General features: G+C 38.5%; 17 non-coding genes across 17 annotated transcripts; 3 read left to right on the top strand and 14 right to left on the bottom strand.

The window, feature by feature from the left end:
- Window positions 1-2123: 2123 nt before the first annotated feature.
- On the bottom strand, window positions 2124-2205 carry Trnal-aag. Its single transcript has one exon. It is a non-coding gene; the product is annotated as a tRNA-Leu (tRNA).
- A 1686-nt stretch (window positions 2206-3891) lies between these two features.
- On the bottom strand, window positions 3892-3973 carry Trnal-aag. Its single transcript has one exon. It is a non-coding gene; the product is annotated as a tRNA-Leu (tRNA).
- Window positions 3974-4541: 568 nt separating this feature from the next.
- On the bottom strand, window positions 4542-4623 carry Trnal-uag. The gene has a single exon. It is a non-coding gene; the product is annotated as a tRNA-Leu (tRNA).
- Window positions 4624-5325: 702 nt separating this feature from the next.
- On the bottom strand, window positions 5326-5407 carry Trnal-aag. The gene has a single exon. It is a non-coding gene; the product is annotated as a tRNA-Leu (tRNA).
- A 730-nt stretch (window positions 5408-6137) lies between these two features.
- On the bottom strand, window positions 6138-6219 carry Trnal-uag. Its single transcript has one exon. It is a non-coding gene; the product is annotated as a tRNA-Leu (tRNA).
- Window positions 6220-6561: 342 nt separating this feature from the next.
- Window positions 6562-6643, top strand: Trnal-aag. Its single transcript has one exon. It is a non-coding gene; the product is annotated as a tRNA-Leu (tRNA).
- Window positions 6644-9828: 3185 nt separating this feature from the next.
- Window positions 9829-9910, bottom strand: Trnal-aag. Its single transcript has one exon. It is a non-coding gene; the product is annotated as a tRNA-Leu (tRNA).
- Window positions 9911-11005: 1095 nt separating this feature from the next.
- Trnal-aag lies at window positions 11006-11087 on the bottom strand. Its single transcript has one exon. It is a non-coding gene; the product is annotated as a tRNA-Leu (tRNA).
- Window positions 11088-11658: 571 nt separating this feature from the next.
- Trnal-uag lies at window positions 11659-11740 on the bottom strand. Its single transcript has one exon. It is a non-coding gene; the product is annotated as a tRNA-Leu (tRNA).
- A 700-nt stretch (window positions 11741-12440) lies between these two features.
- Window positions 12441-12522, bottom strand: Trnal-aag. Its single transcript has one exon. It is a non-coding gene; the product is annotated as a tRNA-Leu (tRNA).
- Window positions 12523-13216: 694 nt separating this feature from the next.
- Trnal-uag lies at window positions 13217-13298 on the bottom strand. The gene has a single exon. It is a non-coding gene; the product is annotated as a tRNA-Leu (tRNA).
- Window positions 13299-14112: 814 nt separating this feature from the next.
- Window positions 14113-14194, top strand: Trnal-aag. The gene has a single exon. It is a non-coding gene; the product is annotated as a tRNA-Leu (tRNA).
- Window positions 14195-15375: 1181 nt separating this feature from the next.
- Trnal-uag lies at window positions 15376-15457 on the bottom strand. Its single transcript has one exon. It is a non-coding gene; the product is annotated as a tRNA-Leu (tRNA).
- Window positions 15458-17719: 2262 nt separating this feature from the next.
- Window positions 17720-17801, bottom strand: Trnal-uag. Its single transcript has one exon. It is a non-coding gene; the product is annotated as a tRNA-Leu (tRNA).
- A 679-nt stretch (window positions 17802-18480) lies between these two features.
- On the top strand, window positions 18481-18562 carry Trnal-aag. The gene has a single exon. It is a non-coding gene; the product is annotated as a tRNA-Leu (tRNA).
- Window positions 18563-19913: 1351 nt separating this feature from the next.
- On the bottom strand, window positions 19914-19995 carry Trnal-aag. Its single transcript has one exon. It is a non-coding gene; the product is annotated as a tRNA-Leu (tRNA).
- Window positions 19996-20539: 544 nt separating this feature from the next.
- Window positions 20540-20621, bottom strand: Trnal-aag. Its single transcript has one exon. It is a non-coding gene; the product is annotated as a tRNA-Leu (tRNA).
- Between the last annotated feature and the right edge of the window lie 1775 nt (window positions 20622-22396).

The following is a 22396-nucleotide window of genomic DNA, read 5'->3' as shown; positions in this document are numbered from 1 at the left end:
TTTTATTTATCAATATATTAACGTGAATTTTGGAAGATAATTTAATGAAATGTCCTCAACCTATTCTATACTATAATTTTTGTCACAAAGTGACTCTAATTGCAGTAGTAGATACAGGTAATTCAACAATATATAAAATTATTAAAATTTTGTTCAACATCGCTATAGAAAATGGGTTATTAGCTAATATTCAATTGGGTATACAACACAATTTTACGATAGAATTTGTTATTCTGGGTAAACTTTCTGATACCCATAATAATATTTATGGCAAAATAGGCCTTAATTTCATTTAAGGTTGTGGGAAATAACAAACTATCCTTTCTTTCGTTTTGTTTACGTTTAGCGTAACGTTTCGTTTCTGCCGCCGTATGATTCAAATGGGCTCATTCGAAAAAGTAAATAGAAATAGTCTAAGGCTTTACTCTTCTGGGAAAGTCTGTGGCTTGGTGCAGTTTCTTCAGAAAAATCACCGAATGAAACAGTTTTTAAATTTTCACTCCATTCAGGTACCAATTCGTTTTCTTTATCGCTGTCGGATTCACGTTTTCACTTTAATAGCTGCAACCTTGCAAAGAAAAGGAGGAGAAGGGTGATAGCGTCAGTGAACAATTCGCTCCCTTTGTGTGTGTGTGCGTTTGCGTGTGGTGTGTAAACCACATTAAGAAAAACATTTGACATACACACCAGAATGTGAGTTTTCTGTAAATTTTGCTTAATTGAGAGTTTAAATTTTAAAAACTGGACCTGGCATGACCATGCATTTACTCTAAAAATGCTAGGTAAATTGTAATTGAAGAAATCCTATATGTAGATTTCTATAAGTTACAAAGGGAGGCAGATAAAATCTGCCCTTTATAATAAGAGATATGTATGTATATATGTAACCGAACCCTAATTATTGTTAAAGATAACACATAAATGGAACAGCATTTTTTTATTACACAAGGTTACAGAAAATAATCAATAAATTCGATAGGGTTCGGTTAGACACATACTTACACGCGTACGTACGTGCGTGCGTACGTACGTGCGTGCATGCGTACGTACGTGCGGGCGGGCGGGCGTGTGTGCGTGCGTGCGTGCGTGCGTGCGTGCGAGCGTGCGTACGTACGTACGTATGTATGTATGTATGTATACAGGTTAACATGCATTTTGTCGCCGCAAAAAAAAAAGGGAATATAAATTGTTCCGGAAAATTGCTGAAAAAATTAATGTGAATTACGATAGAAGCCAGAAGTGATGATGCTGGCTTAACGAATGTATAGAACGTACGTATGTTAAAAATATGAACACTTGATATATTTTATATAAGATGAAAACAATCATATTTACGTGAAGCACAGCAACAGTCACTGATGCACGATGTGAGATTTGTGAACAGTTTTCTACGATTTCTAAATTGTTTCGCAACACATGCTTATGAAGATATGACCTAAATAAATCGTCGCTAATCCCATATTGTCGCCCAAGTTACTTCTTGGCTGGAATCCATAGCCCGTGTAGAATTTCTGAAAGGATACTGTCATCGTTTGAATCAACAAAATTGAGCGCATGGTCGACAACTTCATGAGTGTAGTTGTCGAGACACACATATGAAGCCTACCCATGGGATATCAAATGCATTCCTGACAATATCCAATGCCCGATAAAGGTCCAAAGTGTTTCGTGCGTACGATGGCAGATGGAGTTCTTTATCTATCTCTATCTATCCAGTCAGTTCTATCCTGGGCCGCGTCTTTCAGATTGGCTATGTCCATTCCGGTATCACTTTTGATGGTGTCAAGCCAGCGGGTTCTTGCTGGGCCTCTTCCTCTCTTGCCACTGACCATTCCGAGCATGATGTCCTTCTCCAGGGATTTTCTCTGCATAATATGACCAAAATATGTCAATCTGTGCTTTGTGATCCTAGCTTCTAGCGACATTTTCAGCCTGATCTGCTTAAGAGTTCTTTATACAAGTTTGATATATCACTGTCGTCACATCCGATTCTCTAGGACAATTAACACTCACTTTTTTTATAATAGTAAACTGTATATGATAACCCTGTATACCTAACATAAACTCGGAATACGAATATGGAAATGTGTAAAATAAGGGGGTAAAAAAAAATTAGCATCAAATGGCAGCGGTGGGATTCGAACCCACGCCTCCGAAGAGACTGGTGCCTTAAACCAGCGCCTTAGACCGCTCGGCCACGCTACCAATACGTTAACTGTTTGACAGATTAATAGGAAATTATAATGTCAGTGCGTGTTGTTTGGGTAAGATAATATTTATATGCAGAAGTGTTTTATATGCCGCCATTTTCAAAGCCTGTGAGTATGTATATACATATATGCATGCATGTATGTTGAGCGGGTGGATGCACCCTGGTCCCAAAAACTTCATGCTGAACCCTTTATTCCGTCCGCAAGGGTAGATTGATCTCATCCGAAAGTCAATACCAGGGATACTTTCCTTCCGATTACTTCCTTCTTTATCATACCCTTTGCTCGTTCCACTTCTACAACTGTGTGTGTGGGTGGGTGGAGGGTTCTTTTTTTTTGTTTCAGTCACTTGACTACGGCCATGCTGGAACACCACCTTGAATCAAACAAATCGCGCATACAACACATATAGTTGTAATTGATAATGAAGCAATCTGATAAATATTAAGTAATAATTCATAGATCATATTTATTAGAAAATGTGAACATGGAACAAGATCACTGAAACAAAACAAAAAGGATGCATATTGGCAGCGGTGGGATTCGAACCCACGTCTCCGAAGAGACTGATGCCTTAAACCAGCGACTTAGACCGCTCAGCCACGCTACCAGAGCAGTCGGCATGTCATATAATTTCCATATATATGGAGACAGCCACCAATATATATGTCTGTGGCTTTCGATTGGATAAAGTTACCCACTTTGCAAGATTTAAAGGCTATTAACTTCCTTATCTGTTAACTTATGACAAAAATGAATTTCATTTCCATAACAGGCATACAAAACTACATCAGTACATCAAATTTGAAAACAGCTGAAACAAAATTATAAAATGATAAACTGTGACAGCAACAGAAAAGAACACGGTTGACTTTGGAAGCATACTTTTGCCATCATGGATAATATCAGGAAATATAACATACATCGTGCACACCGCCTTATTTCGAATTGGAGGGTACAAGGTCATTCTCAAAGTTTCTGGGAATTATTGTGCCGGCTCCTTTTACCGAACCGCCATATTAAGAGGACATAAAGAAAGCAGAACCGGTCGCGTATCTACAGTGAGGGACAAACACTTGACAAGGATAAACACACTTACATATATACATAATAAAACGGGCTTCTAAATATTTCTGACCGAAGCTATAGAAAACTTAGCACAAGGTGCCGCCCGATCCGTACACACGCACACCCAGACACATACACAAATATATGGATCAAAAATTAAAGGTATCACGAAAACGAGATTGAAAAAACAGCAAACAAACAAACGCTCAAGAAAATAGAAGGAAAAGCTTTTTATGCTTCGAGCATACGTTCTTCTAGAGTAAGGGTGTCCACAACCTTTTCTTCACTTGCGGTACATTTATATTCTTTCCAAAATCGGAATACACCTGTACAAAAAATATAACTAAAAATATAGGGGATAAAATTATATTCAGGTTACACTGCGGCACACCAAGCATTGTCTCGTGACACACCAGTGTGTCGCGACAACCCGTTGCAGAGCACTGTTCTAGACAAAGAATAGACGAGGGCAGAAAAAAAATGGAGAGAGAATTCAAAAAACGAGTTACAGTTAGACGTTTGTCGCATCCATAATGTTTGAGCTGTGTTGTAATTTTCATATGTATATGAAATATGAAAAAACAAATATACCAAAAACGTTATTAAAAGTTATTGGCAGCGGTGGGATTCGAACCCACGCCTCCGAAGAGACTGGTGCCTTAAACCAGCGCCTTAGACCGCTCGGCCACGCTACCGACAGCTGCAGGGTTACATTACAATATAGTCACCATGAGTATGCATCTCCTGTGAAAAACGATTTTTTATTATCAATATTTTACATGTATAAGGCAGCGAGCTGGCAGAAACGATAACACGCTGGACGAAATGCTTAGCGGTATTTCGTTTGCCGCTACGTTCTGAGTTCAAATTTTCCGCCGAGGTCGACTTTGTCTTTCATCCTTTCGGGGTCGATAAATTAAGTACCAGTTACGCACTGGGTCGATCAATCGACTTAATCCGTTGTTGTCTGTCTTGTTGCTCCTTCTGTTTACTACCCTTGTGGGTAGTAAAGAAATAGGTATTTCGTCTGACTTGATAATTTGATTTCAAATTCCGCCGAGATCAACTTTGCTTTCATCTTTGGGGGCGATAAATCAAGTACCAGTTGCGTACAGTGGCCGATCAAATGACTGGCCCCGTCCCCAAAACTTTCAGGCCTTGTGCCTAGAGTAGAAAAGAATACTTTACATGTATATATTTATCAAAATAATGTTAGTTATCGAATCTAAATCTGATCAATGAAATGTTGCCAAAACTAATATGTGGCAGCGGTGGGATTTGAACCCACGCCTCCGAAGAGACTGGTGCCTAAAACCAGCGCCTTAGACCACTCGGCCACGCTACCAGAACAGTTCGACAGTCCATATATTACTATGAAATTATCACGCTATTGTGTAATCTCATAGGAAGATAAAGTATTTATGTGTGACAGTTTGACAGTCTTATACTTCGATATTTTGTGTATCTGTATGCACACACTCTCTCTCTCTCTCACCCCACCCCCTCTCATATATACTTATATAAAACGGGCTTCGACACAGTGGCTATCTTCTAAATTTTTCTAACCGAAGCTATCGAAAACATTAGCACAAGGTGCCGCCCGATCGCGTACACACGCACACACAGACCACACACACAATATATGGACCAAAAATTAAAGGTATCACGAAAACGAGATTGAAAAAAAAGCAAACAACACAAACGCTCAAAAAATAGAAAGAAAAGCTTTTTATGCTTCGAGCATACGTTCTTCTAGAGTAAGTGGTCCACAACCTTTTTTTTTTCACTTGCGGTACATTTATATTCTTTCCAAAATTCGGAATACACCTGTACAAAAAATATAACTAAAAATATAGGGGATAAAATTATATTCAGGTTACACTGCGGCACACCAAGCATCGTCTCGTGACACACCAGTGTGTTCGCGACAAACCCGTTGCAGAGCACCGTTCTAGACAAAGAATGGACGAGGACAGAAAAGAAAGGAGAGAGAATACAAAAAACGAGTTACAGTTAGACGTTGAAACAAAACAAAAAGAATGTATATTGGCAGCGGTGGGATTCGAACCCACGCCTCCGAAGAGACTGGTGCCTTAAACCAGCGCCTTAGACCGCTCGGCCACGCTACCGACGAGAAGAATTACTACGTTACAATATAGTCATCATGAGTATGCATCTCCTGTGGGAAAACGATGTTTTATATATCAATGTTTTACATGTATAAGGCACCGTGCTGGGAGAATCGTTAGCACGCCGGGCGAAATGCTTACCGGTATTTCGTCTGTCATTACGTTCTGAGTTCAAATTCCGCCGAGTCGACTTTGCCGTTCATCCTTTCGGGATCGATTAAATAAGTACCAGATACGCACTGGGGTTGATGTAATCGACTTAATCCGTTTGTCTGTCCTTGTTTGTCCTTTCTCTATGTTTAGCCCCCTGTGGGTAGTAAAGAAATAGGTATTTCGTCTACCGTTACGTTCTGAGTTCAAATTCCGCCGGGCTCGATTAAATAAGTACCAGTTACGCACTGGGTCGATCTAATCGACTTAATCCGTTTGTCTGTCCTTGTTTGTCTCCTCTGTGTTTAGCCCCTTGTGGGTAGTAAAGAAATAGGTATTTCGCCCGACTTGATACTTTGAGTTCAAATTCCGCCCAGGTCAACTTTGCTTTCATCCTTTTGGGGTCGATAAATCAAGTACCAGTTGCGTACAGTGGCCGATCCAATGACTGGCACCGTACCCAAAACTCTCAGGTCTTGTGCCTAGAGTAGAAAAGAATACTTTACATGTATATATTTATCAAAATAATGTAGTTATCGAATCTAAATCTGATCATTGAAATTTTGCCAAAGTTAACATGTGGCAGCGGTGGGATTCGAACCCACGCCTCCGAAGAGACTGGTGCCTAAAACCAGCGCCTTAGACCACTCGGCCACGCTACCAGAACACTTCGGTAGTCCATATATTACAATGAAATTATCACGCTATTGTGTAATCTCATAGGAAGATAAAGTATTTATGTGTGACAGTTTGACAGTCTTATACTTCGATATTTTGTGTATCTGTATGCACACACTCTCTCTCTCTCTCTCATTCACACTCCCCCTCTCTCACTCGCTCTTTCTCTCTCTATCTTTCTATGAATCTGTGTATGTGTATGTATGTATGTATGTATTATGTAAACACATGCCTACACTCACACACGCGCACACACACAGTAGGACAGAGAGGTCCTCACAGCCTTGTGAGTGGATTTGGTAGACGGAAACTGAAAGAAACCCGTCGGTAGCGTGGCCGAGCGGTCTAAGGCGCTGGTTTAAGGCACCAGTCTCCTCGGAGGCGTAGGTTCGAATCCCACCGCTGCCAATTTGTATTTTTTTTTTTTACATTTCCATATGTATATATATATATATATATATATATATATATCAACAATTGAGGGTAAAATTAATTAATTAATCAATTTCACCAAGTGTTCAGTATGTAAAAGGACCATTTAAGGTGAATTCAAAATATTACATTATATAATTAGGGCTTAGTAAAATAAATTACTTTGCTACATACTGAACTTAGTAGAAATAGCAGCCAAAAAAAATTTTCTTAGCATTTCTACTACTTAAAGAAAATTTCTCTCAGATAACGTTTACTCCAGACAGCTCACGAAGTTTGGAGGTAAATACAGAAAAATATCACAAGTACATAGATCGTTTGAGTACGTCAGCGTTTCAAGATTAGCCAAATAAAATCAGCATTTCTTTCGTCAGCTCAAAATTTCTTAATTTGGATTTGGAAACACTAAAAAGAAGGAACTTTACCTATCAACGAACTTGTCGCTTCAGATGAACCACTCCAACTAACAGTGTCAACAAATTCAAAATGCGCAGGCGTAAAATTCTGCACTCCCCCTTCCACCCACGTGGTCTATCTAGCAAACACTATATTTTAACCGCGAGAACCGAGGCAGTATGACAGAGAGAAATGAATTATAATATCAACAATTGAGGGTAAAATTAATTAATTAATCAATTTCACCAAGTGTTCAGTATGTAAAAGGACCATTTAAGGTGAATTCAAAATATTACATTATATAATTAGGGCTTAGTAAAATAAATTACTTGTGCCACATACTGAACTTAGTAGAAATAGCAGCCAAAAAAATTTTCTTAGCATTTCTACTACTTAAAGAAAATTTCTCTCTCAGATAATGTTTACTCCAGACAGCTCACGAAGGTTTGAGGTAAATACAGAAAAATATCACAAGTACCTAGATCGTTTGAGTACGTCAACGTTTCAAGATTAGCCAAATAAAATCAGCATTTCTTTCGTCATACATGTATGTATGTATATATGTAACCGAACCCTAATTATTGTTAAAGATAACACATACATGGAACAGCATTTTTTATTACACAAGGTTACAGCAAATATTCAATAAATTCGATAGGGTTCGGTTATACACATACTTACACGCGTACGTACGTGCATGCGTATGTACGTGCGTACGTACGTGCGTGCGTACGTGCGGGCGGTGCGTGCGTGCGTGCGTGCGTGCGTGCGTGCGTGCGTGCGTGCGTGCGTGCGTGCGTGCGTGCGTGCGTGCGTGCGTACGTATGTATGTATGTATGTATGTATACAGGTTAACATGCATTTTGTCGCCGCAAAAAGAAAAAGGAAATATATATTGTCGTGAAAAATTGCTGAAAAATTAATGTGAATTACGATAGAAGCCGGAAGTGATGACGCTGGCTAAACGAATGTATAGAAGGTACGTATGTTAAATATAACATGAACACTTGATATATATAATGAAATTATTGTATACAGTGCTCAGGTGCACCACAACTTGTCAGAAAGTGCATATAAAGTACATGCAGTAATGTAGAAATGTCTGGAAAGTGAACATGCTTGTGTGTGTATGGAGGGGAGAAAATCAAGTGTGGTGTTGGCGAATCTCAGGAAGCATGGAAGTTTTGAAGGATGCAGTGCTCCGACAACTAACAACCGATGCCGGCAGTTTGTTCCACGCTTCAGCAACTCTCAGCGTGAAAAAATGGAGAGCTGTGCTGTTTTCTGACTTTGTAAATATGTCCACGGGTGTTAGATGGGTGGAGTTTGAAGAGGTGCTCAGAGTTATTGTTTGTGCGATGGTTGATAATGTTATGGGTGTCTGCCAAGTCAGCTGCCAGACGTCGGAGTTTCAATGTGTCCATGCCCAGGGAAGTAAGGCGTTCAGGATATGGCAAATGCCTGATGGAGGGTATTCTTTTGGTTGCACGTCGCTGAACAGCTTCCAGACGATTGATGTCCTGGGCAAGATAGGGGTTCCAGACCGGTGATGCAAATTCCAGGTGAGGTCTTACCATAGCTATATAAAGCCGCAGATAGATAGCCGGAGAGCGGCTCACAAAGGATTTGGTGAGTGATGCCAAGACACCCTCAGCCTTCTAGACAATTTTAGTGATGTGTTTTGTCCAACGCAAATCACTGTCGACAATAACACCCAGGTCACGTTCACTTGAAGACTTTTTGAGACTAGTGTTGTGGAGAGAGTAGGTGGACGCCGGGTTTCTCCTCCCAAAATGCATGGTGGTACATTTGTCCACAGCCAGCTTGAGTTGCCAGTCCTTGATCCACTGCTGCATTGTGTCCAGGTCTGCTTGCAATAGAGATCCATAGTGTACAGGATTTGACCTCTTTATTTCGAGATAAGATGAAAACAATCATATTTACGTGGAAGTAACAGTCACTGATGCACGAAATGAGATTTGTGAACAGTTTTCCACGATTTCTAAATTTGTTTCGCAACACATTCTTATGAAGATATGATTTAAATAAATCGTCGCTAATCCCATATTGTCGCCTGAGTTTCTTCATTGCGGGAATCCATCGCCCATGTAGAATTTGTGAAAGGATACTGTCATCGTTTGAATCAACAAAATTGAGCGCATGGTCGACAACTTCATGAGTGTAGAAGTTGTCTAGACCCACATATGAAGCCTACCCATGGGATATCAAAAGCATTCCTGACAATATCCAATGCCCGATAAAGGTCCAAAATGTTTCGTGCGTACGATGGCAGATGGAGTTCTTTATCTATCTCTATCTATCCGCTCAGTCGAAGTCGACTCTCTCCTACTCGATTGATCAGTGTCCTCTAGATAGTTCATATCAGATTGGCTATGTCCATTCCGGTATCACTTTTGATGGTGTCAAGCCAGCGGGTTCTTGCTGGGCCTCTTCCTCTCTTGCCACTGACCATTCCGAGCATGATGTCCTTCTCCAGGGATTTTCTCCGCATAATATGACCAAAATATGTCAATCTATGCTTTCTGATCCTAGCTTCTAGCGACATTTTCAGCCTGATCTGCTTAAGAGTTCTTTATACAAGTTTGATATATCACTGTCGTCACATCCGATTCTCTAGGACAATTAACAATCACTTTTTTTATAATAGTAAACTGTATATGATAACTTTGTATACCTAACATAAACTTGGAATACGAATATCAAAATGTGCAAAATAAGGGAGTAAAAAAATAAAAAGCATCAAATGGCAGCGGTGGGATTCGAACCCACGCCTCCGAAGAGACTGGTGCCTTAAACCAGCGCCTTAGACCGCTCGGCCACGCTACCAGAGCTGTCGGCATGTCATATAATTTCCATATATATGGAGACAGCCACCAATATATATGTCTGTGGCTTTCGATTGGATAAAGTTACCCACTTTGCAAGATTTAAAAGCTATTAACTTCCTTATCTGATAACTTATGACAAAAATGAAATTCATTTTCATACCAGGCATACATCAGTACATCAGTACATCAAATTTGAAAACAGCTGAAACAAAATTATAGAATGATAAACTGTGACAGCAACAGAAAAGAACACGGGTGACTTTGGAAGCATACTTTTGCCATCATGGATAATATCAGGAAATATAACATACATCGTGCACTCCGCCTTATTTCGAATTGGAGGGTATAAGGTCATTCTCAAAATTTCTGGTAATTATTGTGCAGGCTCCTTTTACCGAACCGCCATATTAAGAGGACATAAAGAAAGCAGAACCGGTCGCCTATCGACAGTGAGGGACAAACACTTGACAAGGATAAACACACTTACATATATACATATATAAAACAGGCTTCGACACAGTGGCTATCTTCTAAATTTTTCTAACCGAAGCTATACAAAACATTTGCACAAGGTGCCGCCCGATCGCGTACACACGCACACACAGACACACACACAAATATATGGACCAAAAATTAAAGGTATCACGAAAACGAGATTGAAAAAAAAGCAAACAAACAAACGCTCAAGAAAATAGAAGGAAAAGCTTTTTATGCTTCGAGCATACGTTCTTCTAGAGTAAGTGGTCCACAACCTTTTCTTCACTTGCGGTACATTTATATTCTTTCCAAAATTCGGAATACACCTGTACAAAAAATATAACTAAAAATATAGGGGATAAAATTATATTCAGGTTACACTGCGGCACACCAAGCATCGTCTCGTGACACACCAGTGTGTCGCGACAAACCCGTTGCAGAGCACTGTTCTAGACAAAGAATAGACGAGGGCAGAAAAGAAAATGGAGAGAGAATTCAAAAAACGAGTTACAGTTAGACGTTTGTCGCATCCATAATGTCTTGAGCTGTTGTAATTTTCATATGTATATGAAATATGAAAAAACAAATATACCCAAAAACGTTATTAAAAGTTGATTGGCAGCGGTGGGATTCGAACCCACGCCTCCGAAGAGACTGGTGCCTTAAACCAGCGCCTTAGACCGCTCGGCCACGCTACCGACGAGCTGCAGGGTTACATTACAATATAGTCACCATGAGTATGCATCTCCTGTGGGAAAAACGATTTTTTATGTATCAATATTTTACATGTATAAGGCAGCGAGCTGGCAGAAACGATAACACGCTGGACGAAATGCTTAGCGGTATTTCGTTTGCCGCTACGTTCTGAGTTCAAATTCCGCCGAGGTCGACTTTGTCTTTCATCCTTTCGGGGTCGATAAATTAAGTACCAGTTACGCACTGGGGTCGATCAATCGACTTAATCCGTTTGTCTGTCCTTGTTTGCTCCTTCTGTTTACTACCCTTGTGGGTAGTAAAGAAATAGGTATTTCGTCTGACTTGATAATTTGAGTTCAAATTCCGCCGAGGTCAACTTTGCTTTCATCCTTTTGGGGTCGATAAATCAAGTACCAGTTGCGTACAGTGGCCGATCCAATGACTGGCCCCGTCCCCAAAACTTTCAGGCCTTGTGCCTAGAGTAGAAAAGAATACTTTACATGTATATATTTATGAAATAATGTAGTTATCGAATCTAAATCTGATCAATGAAATGTTGCCAAAACTAATATGTGGCAGCGGTGGGATTCGAACCCACGCCTCCGAAGAGACTGGTGCCTAAAACCAGCGCCTTAGACCACTCGGCCACGCTACCAGAACAGTTCGGCAGTCCATATATTACTATGAAATTATCACGCTATTGTGTAATCTCATAGGAAGTTAGAGTATTTATGTGTGACAGTTTGACAGTCTTATACTTCGATATTTTGTGTATCTATATGCACTCTCTCTCTCTCTCATCCCACCCCCTCTCATATATACTTATATAAAACGGGCTTCGACACAGTGGCTATCTTCTAAATTTTTCTAACCGAAGCTATAGAAAACATTAGCACAAGGTGCCGCCCGATCGCGTACACACGCACACACAGACACACCCACAAATATATGGACCAAAAATTAAAGGTATCACGAAAACGAGATTGGAAAAAAAAGCAAACAAACAAACGCTCAAGAAAATAGAAGGAAAAGCTTTTTATGCTTCGAGCATACGTTCTTCTAGAGTAAGTGGTCCACAACCTTTTTTTTTTCACTTGCGGTACGTTTACATTCTTTCCAAAATTCGGAATACACCTGTACAAACAATATAACTAAAAATATAGGGGATAAAATTATATTCAGGTTACACTGCGGCACACCAAGCATCGTCTCGTGACACACCAGTGTGTCGCGACAAACCCGTTGCAGAGCACCGTTCTAGACAAAGAATGGACGAGGACAGAAAAGAAAATGGAGAGAGAATACAAAAAACGAGTTACAGTTAGACGTTGAAACAAAACAAAAGGAATGCATATTGGCAGCGGTGGGATTCGAACCCACGCCTCCGAAGAGACTGGTGCCTTAAACCAGCGCCTTAGACCGCTCGGCCACGCTACCGATAACATGAAATGCTGCGTTACAATATAGTCATCATGAGTATGTATTTCTTGTGGGAAAAACGATGTTTTATATATCAATGTTCTATATGTATAAGGCGGCGAGCTGGCAGAATCGTTAGCACGCCGGACAAATGCTTAGCGGTATTTCGTCTACCGCTACGTTCTGAGTTCAAATTCCGCCGAGGTTGACTTTGCCGTTCATCCTGGAGTCGATGTAATCGACTTAATCCGTTTGTCTGTCCTTGTTTATCCTCTCTGTGTTTAGTCCCTTGTGGGTAGTAAAGAAATAGGTATTTCGTCTACCGTTACGTTCTGAGTTCAAATTCCGCCGGGCTCGATTAAATAAGTACCAGTTACGCACTGGGTCGATCTAATCGACTTAATCCGTTTGTCTGTCCTTGTTTGTCTCCTCTGTGTTTAGACCCTTGTGGGTAGTAAAGAAATAGGTATTTCGTCTGACTTGATAATTTGAGTTCAAATTCCGCCGAGGTCAACTTTGCTTTCATCCTTTTGGGGTCGATAAATCAAGTACCAGTTGCGTACAGGGGTCGATCCAATGACTGACCACGTCCCCAAAACATTCAGGTCTTGTGCCTAGAGTAGAAAAGAATACTTTACATGTATATATTTATCAAAATAATTTAGTTATCGAATCTAAATCTGATCATTGAAATTTTGCCAAAACTAACATGTGGCAGCGGTGGGATTCGAACCCACGCCTCCGAAGAGACTGGTGCCTAAAACCAGCGCCTTAGACCACTCGGCCACGCTACCAGAACACTTCGGTAGTCCATATATTACTATGAAATTATCACGCTATTGTGTAATCTCATAGGAAGATAAAGTATTTATGTGTGACAGTTTGACAGTCTTATACTTCGATATTTTGTGTATCTGTATGCACACTCCCTCTCTCTCTCATTCACCCTCCCCCTCTCTCTTACTCGCTCTTTCTCGCCCTTTCTATCTATCTATCTTTTTATGCATCTGTATATATGTATGTATGTATGTATGTATGTATGTATTATGTAAACACATGCCTACACTCTCAGACGTACACACACACAGTAGGACAGAGAGGTCCTCACAGCCCTGTGAGTGAATTTGGTAGACGGAAACTGAAAGAAGCCCGACGTATATATATATATGAATATTTTTTAGACCACTCCCCTAAGAAAGACAGTTTGTGCCCTGCCTACCCCAAAAAAAGTCCCCCACCACCACCCCATCAAATCTGCCTAAATGTATATATGCCAAAACTATTCTTGACGCCAAGCTTCCTGATCATTTCATTCGAATGAAACAGTTCTAGTCCTGTAGAAGCTCCTTCTATAAAATAAATTAATTTACTCTGCCATGTATTGAGTACCTTATTTACTGTGGTTAACCACGACTCAACCCGGGACCTACATATATATATATATCCGAAGGTACGGATCCATTTTGCCGACTTCCCTTACCTACATTGGCGCTATCGACGAGAGGCTGTATATATATATATTCATATATATATCTATATAAACAAAACCAACATGCTCTGACATTATTGACATAATTTCATATAAATATATCATAGCTACGACATATCGGTAGCGTGGCCGAGCGGTCTAAGGCGCTGGTTTAAGGCACCAGTCTCTTCGGAGGCGTGGGTTCGAATCCCACCGCTGCCAATTTGAATTTTTTTTTACATTTCCATATATATATATATTATATATATATATATATATATGTATGTATGTATGTATGTATACATATATATGATCGGTGGCCCAAGAGTAACCGAACCCTAATTATTGTTAAAGGTAACACGTAAATGGAACAGAATTTTTTATTACACAAGGTTACAGCAAATATTTAATAAATTCGATAGGGTTCGGTTATACACATACTTACATGCGTACGTACGTGCATGCGTGCGTGCGTGCGTGCGTTCGTGCGTGCGTAATTACGTATGTATGTATGTATGTATGTATGTATGTATGTATGTATACAGGTTAACATGCATTTTGTCGCCGCAAAAAAAAAGGGGGGGAATATAAATTGTCGCGAAAAATTGCTGAAAAATTAATGTGAATTACGATAGAAGCCGGAAGTGATGACGCTGGCTTAACGAATGTATAGAAGGTACGTATGTTAAATATATGAACACTTGATTTATTTTATATAAGATGAAAACAATCGCATTTACGTGGCAGCAACAGTCACTGTTACACGAAATGAGATTTGTGAACAGTTTTCCACGATTTCTAAATTTGTTTCGCAACACATGCTTATGAAGATATGATTTAAATGAATCGTCGCTAATCCCATATCGTCGCCTGAGTTTCTTCATGGCGGGAATCCATCGCCCGTGTAGAATTTGTGAAAGGATACTGTCATCGTTTGAATCAACAAAATTGAGCGCATGGTCGACAACTTCATGAGTGTAGAACTTGTCTAGACCCACAGACATATGGGTCTACCGTTACGTTCTGAGTTCAAATTCCGTCGGGCTCGATTAAATAAGTACCAGTTACGCACTGGGGTCGATATAATCGACTTAATCCGTTTGTCTGTCCTTGTTTGTCTCCTCTGTGTTTAGCCCCTTGTGGGTAGTAAAGAAATAGGTATTTCGTCTGACTTGATACTTTGAGTTCAAATTCCGCCGAGGTCAACTTTGCTTTCATCCTTTTGGGTCGATAAATCAAGTACCAGTTGCGTACAGGGGCCGATCCAATGACTGGCCCCGTCCCCAAAACTCTCAGGTCTTGTGCCTAGAGTAGAAAAGAATACTTTACATGTATATATTTATCAACATAATGTAGTTATCGAATCTAAATCTGATCAATGAAATGTTGCCAAAACTAACATGTGGCAGCGGTGGGATTCGAACCCACGCCTCCGAAGAGACTGGTGCCTAAAACCAGCGCCTTAGACCACTCGGCCACGCTACCAGAACACTTCGACAGTCCATATATTACAATGAAATTATCACGCTATTGTGTAATCTCAGGAAGTTAGAGTATTTATGTGTGTCAGTTTGACAGTCTTATACTTCGATATTTTGTGTATCTGTATGCACACTCCCTCTCTCTCATTCACCCTCCCCCTCTCTCTCACTCGCTCTTTCTCTCTCTATCTTTCTATGAATCTGTGTATGTGTATGTATGTATGTATGTATGTATGTATTATGTAAACACATGCCTACACTCACACACGCACACACACACAGTAGGACAGAGAAGTCCTCACAGCCTTGTGAGTGGATTTGGTAGACGGAAACTGAAAGAAGCCCGTCGTATATATATGAATATATATATATATATATATATATATATATATATATATATATATATATATATATATATATATATATATATATGTATATATATGTATATATATATATATATATATATATATATATATATATATATATATATATGTATATGTATATATACATATATATATATATATAATATATATATATATATCTATATATATATATATATATGAATATACATATATATATATTCATATATATATATATATATTCATATATATATATATATCATATATATATATACATATAAATATTATCTTACAAAACCAACATGCTCTGACATTATTGACATAATTTCTTATAAATATATCAGCTCTTCACCATATCGGTAGCGTGGCCGAGCGGTTTAAGGCCACCAGTCTCTTTGGAGGCGTGGGTTCGAATCCCACCGCTTCCAATTTGTATTTTTTTTTTACATTTCCATATATGTATATATATGTATGTATATATTCATATATATATTAATAAATGAAATAAAACATATGCATATATATAAACATATATGTACGTACCTACCTCTACATGTACATATACACGCATATATGAGTACAGGACACCAAAGGGACGTCGAACACAATGAGAAACGAAAACATAGACACAAACCAGAGGAACTGGACATTTTTTTTAAAACAACAAAAAAATAGAGTACAGCACAATTAACACAAAGAAAAAAAACCCTTCCTCAGTCGCTACGGTTTCATCTACTCTACGTTTCGAAGGATAAAAGCGAGACGTATCTTCGACAAGAAACTTTCCGGCCCAAGAGAAACCGAACCCTAATTATTGTTAAAGGTAACACATAAATGGAACAGAATTTTTTATTACACAAGGTTACAGCAAATATTCAATAAATTCGAGAGGGTTCGGTTATACACATACGTGCATGCGTACGTACGTGCATGCGTACTTACGTGCATGCGTGCGTGCGTGCGTGCGTGCGTACGTACGCACGTACGTATGTATGTATGTATGTATGTATGTATGTATGTATGTATGTATGTATGCATGTATGTATACAGGTTATCATGCATTTTGTCGCCGCAAAAAGAAAAAGGGAATATAAATTGTTGCGAAAAATTGCTGAAAAATTAACGTGAATTACGATAGAAGCCGGAAGTGATGACGCTGGCTTAACGAATGTATAGAACGTACGTATGTTAAATATAACATGAACACTTGATATATTTTATATAAGATGAAAACAATCGCATTTGCGTGGAAGCAACAGTCACTGATGCACGAAATGAGATTTGTGAACAGTTTTCCACGATTTCTAAATTTGTTTCGCAACACATGCTTATGAAGATATGATTAAAATAAATCGTCGCTAATCCCATATTGTCGCCTGAGTTTCTTCATGGCGGGAATCCATCGCCCGTGTAGAATTTGTGAAAGGATACTGTCATCGTTTGAATCAACAAAATTGAGCGCATGGTCGACAACTTCATGAGTGTAGAACTTGTCTAGACCCACAGACATATGGGTCTACCGTTACGTTCTGAGTTCAAATTCCGTCGGGCTCGATTAAATAAGTACCAGTTACGCACTGGGGTCGATATAATCGACTTAATCCGTTTGTCTGTCCTGTTTGTCTCCTCTGTGTTTAGCCCCTTGTGGGTAGTAAAGAAATAGGTATTTCGTCTGACTTGATACTTGAGTTCAAATTCCGCCGAGGTCAACTTTGCTTTCATCCTTTTGGGTCGATAAATCAAGTACCAGTTGCGTACAGGGGCCGATCCAATGACTGGCCCCGTCCCCAAAACTCTCAGGTCTTGTGCCTAGAGTAGAAAAGAATACTTTACATGTATATATTTATCAACATAATGTAGTTATCGAATCTAAATCTGATCAATGAAATGTTGCCAAAACTAACATGTGGCAGCGGTGGGATTCGAACCCACGCCTCCGAAGAGACTGGTGCCTAAAACCAGCGCCTTAGACCACTCGGCCACGCTACCAGAACAGTTCGACAGTCCATATATTACAATGAAATTATCACGCTATTGTGTAATCTCATAGGAAGTTAGAGTATTTATGTGTGTCAGTTTGACAGTCTTATACTTCGATATTTTGTGTATCTGTATGCACACTCTCTCTCTCTCTCTCTCATTCACACTCCCCTCTCTCTCACTCGCTCTTTCTCGCTCTATCTATCTATGAATCTGTGTATGTGTATGTATGTATGTATGTATTATGTAAACATATGCCTACACTCACACACGCACACACACACAGTAGGACAGAGAGGTCATCACAGCCTTGTGAGTGGATTTGGTAGACGGAAACTGAAAGAAGCCCGTCGTATATATATGAATATATATATATATATATATATATATATTATATATATATATATATATATATATATATATATATATATGTATATGTATATATATATATATATATATATATATATATATATGTATATGTATATATATATATATATAATATATATATATATATATATATATATATATATATGAATATACATATATATATATATATTATATATATATATATTCATATATATATATATATTCATATATATATATACATATAAATATTATCTTACAAAACCAACATGCTCTGACATTATTGACATAATTTCTTATAAATATATCAGCTCTTCACCATATCGGTAGCGTGGCCGAGCGGTCTAAGGCGCTGGTTTAAGGCACCAGTCTCATCGGAGGCGTGGGTTCGAATCCCACCGCTGCCAATTTGTATTTTTTTTTTACATTTCCATATATGTATATATATGTATGTATATATTCATATATATATTAATAAATGAAATAAAACATATGCATATATATAAACATATATGTACGTACCTACCTCTACATGTACATATACACGCATATATGAGTACAGGACACCAAAGGGACGTCGAACACAATGAGAAACGAAAACATAGACACAAACCAGAGGAACTGGACATTTTTTTTAAAACAACAAAAAAATAGAGTACAGCACAATTAACACAAAGAAAAAAAAACCCTTCCTCAGTCGCTACGGTTTCATCTACTCTACGTTTCGAAGGATAAAAGCGAGACGTATCTTCGACAAGAAACTTTCCGGCCCAAGAGAAACCGAACCCTAATTATTGTTAAAGGTAACACATAAATGGAACAGAATTTTTTATTACACAAGGTTACAGCAAATATTCAATAAATTCGAGAGGGTTCGGTTATACACATACGTGCATGCGTACGTACGTGCATGCGTACTTACGTGCATGCGTGCGTGCGTGCGTGCGTGCGTACGTACGCACGTACGTATGTATGTATGTATGTATGTATGTATGTATGTATGTATGTATGTATGCATGTATGTATACAGTTTAACATGCATTTTGTCGCCGCAAAAAGAAAAAGGGAATATAGATTGTCGCGGAGAATTGCGGAAAAATTAATGTGAATTACGATAGAAGCCGGAAGTGATGACGCTGGCTTAACGAATGTATAGACCGTACGTATGTTTGATGTAACACGGAAACTGTTGATATATTTTATATAAGATGAAAATAATCACATTTGCGTGGAAGCAACAGTCACTGATGCACGAAATGAGATTTGTGAACAGTTTTCCACGATTTCTAAATTTGTTTCGCAACACATGCTTATGAAGTTATGATTAAAATAAATCGTCGCTAATCCCATATTGTCGCCTGAGTTTCTTCTTGGCGGGAATCCATCGCCCGTGTAGAATTTGTGAAAGGATACTGTCATCGTTTGAATCAACAAAATTGAGCGCATGGTCGACAACTTCATGAGTGTAGAAGTTGTCGAGACCCACATATGAAGCCTACCCATGGGATATCAAATACATTCCTGACAATATCCAATGCCCGATAAATGTCTTAAGTGTTTCGTGCGTACGATGACAGATGGAGTTCTTTATGCAAGTTTAATATATCACTGTCGTCACTTCCGATTCTCTAGGACAATTAACAATCACATTTTACAATAGTAAACTGTATATGATAACTTAGTATACCTAACATAAACTCGGAATACGAATATGGAAATGTACAAAATAAGAGGGTAAAAAAAAAAGGAAGCATCAAATGGCAGCGGTGGGATTCGAACCCACGCCTCCGAAGAGACTGGTGCCTTAAACCAGCGCCTTAGACCGCTCGGCCACGCTACCGACACGTTTGCCGTTTGACAGATTAATATTAAATTATAATGTCAGTGCGTGTTGTTTGGGTAAGATAATATTTATATGAAGAAGTGTTTTATATGCCGCCATTTTCAAAGCCTGTGAGTATGTATATACATATATGCATGCATGTATGTTGAGCGGGTGGATGGGAAGTTGTGTCATTATGCACCCTGGCCCCAAAAACTTCATGCTGAACCCATTATTCCGTCCGCAAGGGTAGAATGATCTCATCCGAAAGTCAATACCAGGGATACTCTCCTTCCGATTACTTCCTTCTTTATCAAACCGTTTGCTCGTTCCACTTCTACCACTGTGTGTGTGTGTGGCGGGGGGGTTCATATTTCACTCATTTGACTACGGCCATGCTGGAACACCACCTTGAATCAAACAAATCGCGTATACAACACATATAGTTGTAATTGATAATGAAGCAATCTGATAAATATTAAGTAATAATTCATAGATAATATTTATTAGAAAATGTAAACATGGAATAAGAACACTGAAAGAAAACAAAAAAAATGTACATTGGCAGCGGTGGGATTCGAACCCACGCCTCCGAAGAGACTGGTGCCTTAAACCAGCGCCTTAGACCGCTCGGCCACGCTACCGATATGGTTACTGCTTGATATATTAATATGAAATTTTTAATATTAGATAATATTTATATGAAGGAGTATTTTATATATCACTATTTTCAAAGCATGTATGAATGTGTATATGTATGCATATCGGGCTTCTACTATTACTGATGGTAGTGGTGGGAGGAGCTGCTCACTTGTGGTCCGTACGGAATGATGTGTGTATCCTATGATGGCCTTAGGAGCCATATGAGATGTCATCAGCGATAGGAAGACCAAACTTGAAATTTTTGCTGAACTCATCTACCATACCTAAAATAATATATATATATACATACATTCATACATACATAGATACATACATACACATATATATATATATGTATATGTATATATATATATATACATATATATATATATATAATATATATATATGTATATATATAAATGTATATATATAAATGTATATATATATATATATATAATATATATATATGTATGTATGTATGTGTGTGTGTGTGTGTGTGTGTGGTGTGTGTGTGTGTTGTGTGTGTGTGTGTGTGTTGTGTGTGTGTGTGCGTGTATCTTCGTGTCTGTGTTTGTTCCCCACCATCGCTTGACACCGGAGTTGGTGTTTTTATATAGCGGTCCGGCAGAAGACATCGATAGAATAAGTACTAGGTTCGAAATCGTTCGACTAAAATTCTTCAAGGCGGTTACCCCACCATGGCCGCCGTTTAATGACTGAAACAAATAAAAGATAGAAAATATATACGTGTGCTTGTGGGTGGGGTTGTGTACTCATGTATATGTTTATGTATAATAGCATGAAAGAGATTTGGTTAGTACTTCTAGCAAAATATATCGGGTCCTTGACTTGGGCTTCTTCTGGTACGTAATACACACAGGAATGGAATGAACGTGACAGCACTGTAATTCCGCCTTTCTAAAGAATAAAATCCCTGTCTATATGTATTCAGATATTGCCTCACTTATCGCTATCAAACATTTTACAGAGCTTACAGCTGAAATTTCAATTGGATTGATTACACAACCACATTTGTTGTAGCCCGATATCTGACATGCGTGCGAAAATGAACGTCTATAGACACGCACTGATCCACAGGCATACATGCACGCATATTCACGCACGTGCATATACACACATGCATTCATGCGTTTATACATTCATGGGTGTGTATGTTGTGTGTGTGCATATATATTATATATATGTATGTATATATATATATATATGTGTGTGTTGTGTGTGTGTGTGTTGTGTGTGTATGTATGTACATATATACGTATATATGTGCATATTTACATATATGCATATGTGTGTGTATGTGTGCGTGCGTGCATACCGTGTAATCTATTCATGCACTATATATATATATATATATATATATATATATATATATATATATTATATATATATATATATTCAAAATGTGACCGCGTGTGTATCGTTGGCGATTTTTTTCCTCCGTCTTCCCTCCCTTGGATCTTTCCTTTTCTATGTTTCTGACGAAGAGCTCCGCTCAAAATGTTAAATCCTCCTTCTTTCATTCCTTTCCTGACCGCCCAATAACACTATACTTATTCCACGTCCTCGCGTTGTTGTGTTTTCTCTTTGTGTTTTCATGTTTGGATTAACTTTATATATATATATATATATATATAAAAGGGCTTAGTAAAATAAATACTTTGCCGCATACTGAACTCGTTAGAAATAGCAGCTAAAAAAACTATTTCTAACACTTAAAGAAAACCTCTCTCATATAGTGCTTGCTCAATTCACCCAA

The sequence above is a fragment of the Octopus sinensis genome, unplaced genomic scaffold, assembly GCF_006345805.1.
Source record: "Octopus sinensis unplaced genomic scaffold, ASM634580v1 Contig00536, whole genome shotgun sequence".
NCBI classification, from domain to species: domain Eukaryota; kingdom Metazoa; phylum Mollusca; class Cephalopoda; order Octopoda; family Octopodidae; genus Octopus; species Octopus sinensis.
This window is presented reverse-complemented; position numbering and strand designations above follow the sequence as displayed.